We start from the raw sequence: 8,683 nt of genomic DNA, 5'->3' as shown, positions 1-8,683 counted from the left end.
TGAATTGATCCCCTCCTCTCTCCTGTTTGGGGAAGAACTTGGGGGAGTTCAGTTCCTGATTTTTATTTGACCTCTCTCCAGTACTTGTATTGGTTTGGCCTTCCCCTTTCCATCCCTGTTTGAGGTTTCTGTCTCTATCACAGCAGGTGACGCAATGGTATGTGAGAAAGTGGAGCAGAATTCTCAGCAGGAAAATGTTGAGCAAGTGGCTAAACACAGAGAATTATCGCAAAGATTGAAAAGGAATGTGTCCAGGAGTCATGAGCAGGGAAAATCCCATCACGTTCTGCACATAACAGAAAGAGAGCAGAGAAAGCAGCCAGAGGAGAAAGTGGGTAAATGTATTTCCTGTCAGGAAACTCAGAAGGACCTCAAGGAAATCACAACACAACAGGAAATCCTCAGCGGAAAGAGAAAAAATACATGCACTGAGTTTGGGAAAAACATATGTGATTACTCCATCCTTATGAAGCATCACAGAATCCACACAGGGGAGAGGCCCTATGAATGCAGTGAGTGTGGGAAAAGCGTCACTAGCAGCTCAGGCCTTTATCAACATCAGAGAATCCACACAGGGGAGAGGCCCTATGAATGCAGTGAGTGTGGGAAAAGCTTCACTAGCAGTTCAGGCCTTTCTAAACATCAGAGAATCCACACAGGGGAGAGGCCCTGTGAATGCTGTGAGTGTAGAAAATGCTTCACTAACAGCTCAGCCCTTTCCGAACATCAGAGAATTCACACAGGGGAGAGGCCCTATGAATGCCGTGAATGTGGGAAAACCTTCTGTCAGGAGTCTACCCTCACTTGAAACTGGGCGGTTTCAAAGTGAGGACCCGCATGTCTTCCCCCCACCCCAAAATCCTAGGGTAGGTCTCCCCTTCGGCTGCCACCACCCGGTCAATTCCGTGGGCCGGGACACCCCTGTTTCCCCCCTTGGGAACACAGATCAATTCACAGAGGAGGAACCTTCCCCCTCCCCCCTGATTCAACTCCTTGAATCTCACACACACAGGGAAGCAGCCCACTTCCCCCTCCCCTTCCCCTGAATTTCCCCAAGGGAAGGAATTAACCAAGTCCAAAGAAAAGAAAAGAATTTATTAAGAGAACAAAAAGAAAGTACAGAATCTCTATGAATCCAAGCTGGACACTCATAGGGTATAACCTTATCAATCTCTGGAGAGAATCCCCTCTCCCCCTTTTCTCAGTAAAAGCAATATCAGCAAACAGGAATAAAGCATTTCCTTTAGCAAACACACAATTGCAAATATAGAAATCAAATCATAAGACTAATTTGCCTTTCTAATTAATACTCACTATTAATTAGTAGAAACTACTCCAGGAGAACTTGGAGACATGACTGTCCTCTGTTAGATTCAAAAACAGTTCTCACTCAGACAAAGGCTTCCCTCCACAGAGATTTGAAAAAATCTTATCTCTGATTGGTCCTCTGGTCAGGTGGTCACCAGGTACTACATGTTAACCCTTTACAGGTAAAACAGACCTTAACCCTTAACTATCTGTTTATGACACGCCCCCCAAATCGCCAACAGTGGGAACTACTGGTGGTGATTTCCTCCTAGAACTGTAAAATAAACAGATAAACAAAACACACGCACTATTACATATACTACTAAGTATGTAAACACAAGATATTTGACACTGAAGAACACTTTGTATGCATTTGAGCGGACATACTTGGCATCGTCCTTGCCCATCCCCTCCCAGTGGAAGGAATGTTTTTAACCTGTTTTTGCTTTGTTGACCCCAGAATGCCCCCTGGGATGTCAGGGCCCAAGCTTAAGAGCTTGTCCCAGTACTTAGTTGGAACTACCAACTGTCTTTGAGGATGCTGGCCTTCCTGGTGTGCACCAGAAAGAATGTTCTTATATAAAAGTCCTTGTTTTACAACAAACTGGAATTGGGTAGAAGAGCTGAGAGGCGGTGGGTTGCTTCGTGCCGCCGCCCAAAGCTTTTTTAAGGCTGTGATCGGCTTCCTGCTCAGTCTGGAACTGTTCCCTTGAGGCGGGAGACACCAGTTCCTCTGGGAGCGATGTAGGTGATGAGGTTGTTTTCATTGACTGTGGACCGCTCTCCGCTGGTGCACAAGGTGATATTTCAGGCTCTGGCTGAGCCTGTTGGGTAGAGTTGTCTGCTGCTTGTGCCAGTTTAGGCCCGTTGGCGCCCCCTGGCGGTGGAGTTGCAAGCGCTGGCGTCAGTGCTGGCGCTGGTTCTGCCGCTGGTTGCTTTTCCAGTGCTTTTCCTGTTGGATGGGAATGTACTTTGGCGAGCACTTCCCCCCACCTCAGGAATCCTGAGTGGTACCTTGTATCACAATGGACGCCAGTACCTCTCCACCGGAGGCTTTGTAACAGAAAGCCCTGCAAAAAACTGAAAATACTTGTAACCCTGAAACTGCCTCAGAGTGCCTCTGGTAGAAAAGCCTTGCCTCTCTCTCTGGGTTCGAAACACCACTGCCACCATGTCAGGAGTCTACCCTCACTTGAAACTGGGCGGTTTCAAAGTGAGGACCCGCATGTCTTCCCCCCACCCCAAAATCCTAGGGTAGGTCTCCCCTTCGGCTGCCACCACCCGGTCAATTCCGTGGGCCGGGACACCCCTGTTTCCCCCCTTGGGAACACAGATCAATTCACAGAGGAGGAACCTTCCCCCTCCCCCCTGATTCAACTCCTTGAATCTCACACACACAGGGAAGCAGCCCACTTCCCCCTCCCCTTCCCCTGAATTTCCCCAAGGGAAGGAATTAACCAAGTCCAAAGAAAAGAAAAGAATTTATTAAGAGAACAAAAAGAAAGTACAGAATCTCTATGAATCCAAGCTGGACACTCATAGGGTATAACCTTATCAATCTCTGGAGAGAATCCCCTCTCCCCCTTTTCTCAGTAAAAGCAATATCAGCAAACAGGAATAAAGCATTTCCTTTAGCAAACACACAATTGCAAATATAGAAATCAAATCATAAGACTAATTTGCCTTTCTAATTAATACTCACTATTAATTAGTAGAAACTACTCCAGGAGAACTTGGAGACATGACTGTCCTCTGTTAGATTCAAAAACAGTTCTCACTCAGACAAAGGCTTCCCTCCACAGAGATTTGAAAAAATCTTATCTCTGATTGGTCCTCTGGTCAGGTGGTCACCAGGTACTACATGTTAACCCTTTACAGGTAAAACAGACCTTAACCCTTAACTATCTGTTTATGACACCTTCAATCGCAGCTCAGGCCTTTATCAACATCAGAGAATCCACACAGGGAAGAGGCCCTATGAATGCAGTGTGTGTGGGAAAAACTTCACTAGCAGCTCAAGCCTTTCTAAACATCAGAAAATCCACACTGGTGGGAGACCCTATAAATGCAGTGAGTGCGGGAAAACCTTCTGTGGGCACTTAGCCCATGTTAGTCATCAGAGAATCTGCAAGGGAGATCAACAACATAAACACCTCTAGGGCTATCAATACTTTTTTTCTTCAGTAATTTTCCTGATTCCCACATAGTAAATTTTAAAGCTGTTTGAACTGTTTGCAGCATGGTTATCCCTCAGTTTGACCAGATGAGTGGCCCGTTTTTGCCTTTTGCCGTTTGCCCTGTTTTGAGGTGGACCCATTTGTCCTTTCTATCAACTCCATTATCCCATGAGTAATTCGAGTGTGCCCTTCCTATCAGGAACCAGGGAGCATCACATTTGTACTATTCCTCCTATTTCAAAATTATTGTTAGTCACCAGTGATACAGATTGTATCATTGCCCATTGTTCTCACATTGCTCTGGGTTGTGCTGAAGAGCAGATATAATGGGAATTTTTCAAATTATATTTAAATAAAGAGGAGCAGGGGCAGGAAAAAAAAGTGTAATTTCAGCCTCTGTGACACTGGAAGGAGATGGGGAGAGTCAGAGATTCCCTCCTTCCCCATCACTGCAGAACTGTTACCTTTTCTCTGAGCCATGCAGAGGTTATCATCATCACATTCTATCCATCCACTTCTCAAAGTGTCCTGTGAGGAACAGTTCTCAGCTGTCTGTGCTTGGAGATGATGGTTTGACTTCTTTAATCTTATATTAGAGTCACTCTGACTGGAGATGAAAGTGTCAGAGACCTGGAAGGGGAATTCAAATGGATCCCAAACACAGTGTGATCATTGGGAGTTTAAATCGCAGGTTCCATCTATTGGTAAAGCCACTTCTGGCAAGGTGAATGGTTTTGTCCCCCATTATGGCAATGCTAGGATACTAAAAATTTTGTAAATAACATAACTGACTATTGAGACAGTGCTGAGTGAAGTATGTTTGAATGGATCAGAGGAGAATGTGATGGGAGGATCTCTTGTAATGATTCTGAATAATAAGATGTAACCTGCTCTGGAATTTCACTTCACACTTTCATTGCCGTGTATTCTAGCTCTCTGTGATGTGGGTTTCTATTTTTCCTGAAGGCTGTTTGGTCACTCAATTGGATATTAGTTCAGTTTGATAGGATGTAGCTCAGATTTATTGGAGAATTTAAGACAAATGACTATTTGCTAAAGTCATCATTTCTCACTTCAGCTTTGCTTTTTCCCCATCCCTGCATGATGACATGGAGAAAGTTGAAGTGCAGTTCTGTGTGCATTAGAGAACTCTCCAATTTACTGGACAGGCCAACAAAGAAGCAGCAGTGATTTAAAATCTGTACTCAGAAATGGTGATCAACAGTAGAACCCCAACTAACTGTAGGAAATGCATATGATCACAGTGTAGTTCAATTTTTTAAGTCAATATTGTCCCATATGATCTGGGGAGAAAATTCCATGGTAAGTGATTTTTGAACTAGGCACAATGCCCTTGTATTTGGTTCCAAACCTTTGTAACCCAGGCCCTACAGAAGATCTTTCCTAGCTAATCTTATTGTATCGGAGATGCTGCCCTTCATGATGCAGATGTTGAGGAAATAGAAGTGGAGTTTTGTTGAATTTATCCTTTGTAGGTGCTAAAAATGTATATCGAATCAAATCAGTTTTGGAAATCTAATAGCTGCAGAAAAATAGCTATTTTTGAATAGAAACTCCAGCTCTGGTCACTAATGAAGATTGTGATCCAGCCCTGTATCCAGTCCCTTGCCTGGAACTGTGCCACCAAATTAAAGAAAAGCTGAGCATGTTTTGGTAAGCCTCACTAACACTGCTGAGATTTGGAGTGGTTTTGTAAAGGATTCTACTTCGGAGAAGTGTAAATTTACCCTAACCAAGGCCAAGGATTTGGAAAGAGCTGGGGCTGAAAGAGTCCACATCCAGTTCTTGGTTTCCACCCCAGTAAAGGAAGCTCTGGTGACCAATGACCCAAGGAAAATTGTTTGTACAACTCCATTTCCTAGTTCAGTGTCACTGATTACAGTTCCAGAGGATGCCAGGTTACATTGAGAACAATCATCCTTCACCATTTGGATCCAAAGAGAGAGTGCTTCAAAGGACATTCCTTCCCCGTGGATCCCAAACTGGCTGCCTGATTGGGTAACAAGGACTTAAGGCTGTAGAAATGATGGTAACCAGTGAGGCAATGAATGTATCAGGCTCCAATTTCAGACTTCCGGATACTCGCATGTTGAGTTCTGATTCTATGGTTTTGTGTCTGATGCTATGGCTACACAATAAAGCTGATGTTGGTGCAGCTGCACCAATATAGCTGCGCTGCCGTAGCACTGCTATTACAGATGCTTTCAGCCAATGGGAGAGATTTCTCCCATCAGACTTGATTAGTCCAACCCTCGCAAGTGGCAGTGGCTCTTTTGGCAGGAGAAGTTCTGCTGCTGATGTATCGCTATCTACACAGGGGGTTAGGGTTGTGCAACTACATTGCCCTGTGGTGTGGATTTTTCACACATCTGAGTAATATAGTTAACTGATAAATGTCTTTAGTGTAGACCAGACAGTTCTCTTGTGTTTTATGCATTTACATCACTTCTCCTCTAAAGATTACAAGTGTGACACAAGAGGTCTTTTTCCTCATGATGCAAAGATTCCCACATAGGAGACCCCTTCCACCAACACATACTGCAGAAGATCCTGAGATATATGAACTCACAGAAGTGGTTGGGACAAACCACAACTTGAGCCAAGGTTCAGTTGTTGGCAATGGGCATGAAAAGAAAACTAACATATATGATAATTTGTGATCTTTGAATATGTTTTTATCATCTATTAAAATGAGATTATTGGTGAAGTTATTGGTTAAAGAAGAAGAGACTAAATGTGTGATAATCTGAAGTATTTTGGAAAACTGAGAGTTGTCTTGTTTTTTTGTTTTGTTAGTCGTACAGGAAATGATGGCTAATCTTGAAAAGTTAATTTGATTTAATTTACCCCCTGTAGTATGAAGAGTTTTGGTAGAAAACCTCACTCCAAAGGTTGGGGTGGGAGAATGTGTGGGAGAAAGTGTGTATAAGAGAATATTGGCCCAGTATAGATTTTAATATTTTGTGTTTTCAAATAGAATTTATTTTGTTTAGTTTCAAAGTCAATTTCTATTCAAAGGAAAGCTACTCGAGGTGACAAGTTGTATACATTTTTACCAACTTAGACTGTAAGGGTCACTGTCTTCCCCACTTCTCTAATTTGCAAAGGAAAGGCCTGACATCTGTCACAGGATGTGTCCAGCAGGTAGGACAGCTGCACTCATCAACCATCAATATAAAGAATAAGACTGAAATCCATTGCCTTTCAGGTCAATAAGCCAGCTAAAGGCTGGTCGATGTAGAAAAGCTCTGTTGGCAGAGCCACATCTCTCAGGGGTGTGAAAAGTCCTCTCCACTGAGAGAAGTAGTTAATGTGACCTGAGCCCCAGTGTAGACAGTGTTAGGTTGTCAGAAGAATATTTCCAGTGTTTGAAGTGTAGACACAGCCTTAACATCAATTCCAATTTTGACCCATCTCCCTGTGTGTGTGAGAGTTACTCGTATGGAGGGCTGAGCCAGCTGTCCGATCACCCGGTTCCTCAACTGTAACTACAGCTCTGAGTGCCCATGAATGCAAAGACTGAGAGAAATGGAGAGTTCCAGCCATTGTCATTTTAGTATCTTATTGTTCCTCTCTCTGTTTTTTGTGCTGGCCTTTCTGTTCTATCAGGGGGTGACTGTATAGCTCAGTGCATCTGTGACAAAAGCTCATTGGTGCCAATTGGCAAAGGGGTCACTGTTCTTCACAAGCAACTCCTGTGTCAGACCTGACAAACTCGCCACGCCTAATACACTGCTTTTATAATATTTATCCAGGAAGCATAGCAGTGAGATCTCTGCTGAAAGCTTGTAAATTATTGATACTCCTACTCACTGCGAGAGGTGTGCCCAAGTCATAGTTAAGAGGTAATGTGAGTACATGGAAAATTGGTATTGTTGTGAAAGTGAGTCACCCCAATCATAAGTCTTGGTGGGGACGGTCCATTCAAGTGGGAGGGAATTGGCACCTGTTCCTTGCTAGCCAGTTATGTGATGTATTGCTCCATTGTCAGCCTTTGCACCAACCCAGAAAAGCCAATAGAAAACCATCAAAGACAAATTATAGACATCAAAACCCTGTGGAAGTGACAAGGACAATATGAGACTGAGGAGATCGTCCTTTCTGTGAATAAAGACAAAAGACTGATTCAGTTCATAACAGGGTGGAGAAAAACACTCTGGGTCCATTCACCAAGGAGATTCCTAATGACCAGTGGCGCTTCATGAAAGGCAGGGCCGTGGCTCCTAGGGAAATTGACTGAAGTGTGAGGTGAGACTCTACTTAAATAGGAAAGGTAACTATTAAAAAGTGTAGGTTGCATTTTCTGATTTTGTTTAGTTTGGTTTCCATCACTCTCATTTGTTTGTTTAAATCTCTATCAGTTGTTAAATAAATTTCTGCTTGTTTGATAACTATACTCAAGTGCTGTGTGAGATACAGTAGCAGTGGTCCACAGTAAAACCAGTAACCTGGGATATACCATTGCTTTGGGCAGAGAGAATCTGGGATTTCTCTGAGTATCTGGTGATCCGGGCTGGACCCCAGAGGGGGACACGTTGAAGGAACTCAGGGGTTAGGGTGGCTGTTGTAGCTCAGAGGAGGGTCCTTGAGTGCCTGATGGGCGGGTGAGTTTGGTCACTAACATCCAGCTGCCAAATGCAAAACTCCGTCTTCCTAGTGGCAGGTGGCAACAAGGAAACTCACAGCCCTCAGCTCCCTGAGAAGGGTCACAATATGTCTCTATGTTGATTCACCTGTCAAATTCACACAGGGAAAGCTCCCTATAGCATAAAACTCTGCCATATGAAATCATGGAACATGTGCTCTTCACTCTGTGAAAGCATGTAAAGAATCCAAGCGCTGGAGGACAGGGTTTGGGTCCAGAGTGACCTAGACAAATTGGAGGATTGGGCCAAAAGAAATATGAGCAGGTTCAACAAGGAGAAGTGCAGAGTCCTGCACTTAGGAAGGAGGAATCCAATGCAGTGCTATAGCCTGGGGACCGACTGGCTAAGCAGCCGTTCTTCAGAAAAGGACCTGGGGATTACAGTGGATGAGAAGCTGGATATGAGTCAACAGTCCCCTTGTTGCCAAGAAGGCTAACAGCAGATTAGGCTGCGTTAGTAGAAGCATTGCCAGCAGATTGAGGGAAGTGTGTTCATTTCAAACCTGCAGCTTATTCATTTCATTTGGTGACC

General features: G+C 43.9%; 1 pseudogene; it reads left to right on the top strand.

Moving 5' to 3' along the window:
- The first annotated feature begins 478 nt into the window (after positions 1-478).
- The window catches only part of LOC123363231, a 31,013-nt pseudogene continuing 22,808 nt past the window's right edge, over positions 479-8,683 (top strand).

This window comes from Mauremys mutica, chromosome 2 (assembly GCF_020497125.1).
Source record: "Mauremys mutica isolate MM-2020 ecotype Southern chromosome 2, ASM2049712v1, whole genome shotgun sequence".
Classification (NCBI taxonomy): domain Eukaryota; kingdom Metazoa; phylum Chordata; order Testudines; family Geoemydidae; genus Mauremys; species Mauremys mutica.
Note: the sequence above shows the minus strand (reverse complement) of the source record. Positions and strands in the feature narration are given on the sequence as shown.